The sequence below is a fragment of the Crocuta crocuta genome, unplaced genomic scaffold (genome assembly GCF_008692635.1).
Source record: "Crocuta crocuta isolate KB4526 unplaced genomic scaffold, BGI_CrCroc_1.0 scaffold15, whole genome shotgun sequence".
Taxonomy (NCBI): Eukaryota; Metazoa; Chordata; class Mammalia; order Carnivora; family Hyaenidae; genus Crocuta; species Crocuta crocuta.
The window spans coordinates 1301040-1301940 of record NW_027530508.1 but is presented as its reverse complement, the minus strand read 5'-3'; positions in this window follow the sequence as shown (position 1 = coordinate 1301940).

Here is a 901-nt window from a genome sequence, read left to right as displayed (position 1 = left end):
TGTGAAACAGAAACTGTACCCATTAAGCAGTACCTCCCCATGCTTCCTTCTGTGCTCTCTGTTCCTCGCAGCCTTATTTCATTCCTGTTCATCCACCTGTCCTGGTCATACTGAGCACTGTAAGGCCTCATTGCCCACCCAGCTTGGTTCCAGGCCTACCTGTTGATAGCATACCTGTGCCCACTTAAAAAAGAGAAAGAAAAAGACTGTTCTGGGGCTCCATCTGCAGCAACTCAAAGCACATTTTCTTTCTTTTTTTAATTTAAGTTTATTTATTTATTTTGAGGGAGAGTGAGAGAGCACAAGCAGAGAAGGGGCAGAGAGAAGGAGACCAAATCCCAAGCAGACTCCACACCATTGGTGCAGAGCCCAATGTGGGGCTCGAACTCACAAACCCATGAGATCATGACCTGAGCCGAGATGAAGAGTCAGATGCTTAGCCAACTGTGCCACCCAGGCGCTTCTCAAACCACATTTTCAGTGTTCTGTTTTGAACTCAGAAACTCATAGAACATGGCTTCCTTCCCCACTAAAGTCTGTAATCTGAAGGGGATCATAGAAAGATGTATCCTTCCAGATATGAATTATATATTCCCCTTAAGAAGCAGACATAGCTGTTTTAATTTATCAGTTTTTTCTGGCCCCCTCCATCCATCACATGTTTATTTTTGTGTTATTTAGTTTAATGTTTCTTTTTCCCATCAGATTATGACCTCCAGGAGGATTTACATTATGTCTCTTGTTTTCTAGCTAAACATAGCACCTGGCACATAGCAGGCATCCAAAATTATGTTAAACAAATGAATGAATGCATGAACGAATAGGTTGTTTATAAGAGAACCTTGGGGCCAGGGAGTCTGCAACATCACCGTGTAACAACTTTTTCTTTCTCCTGGGAAAG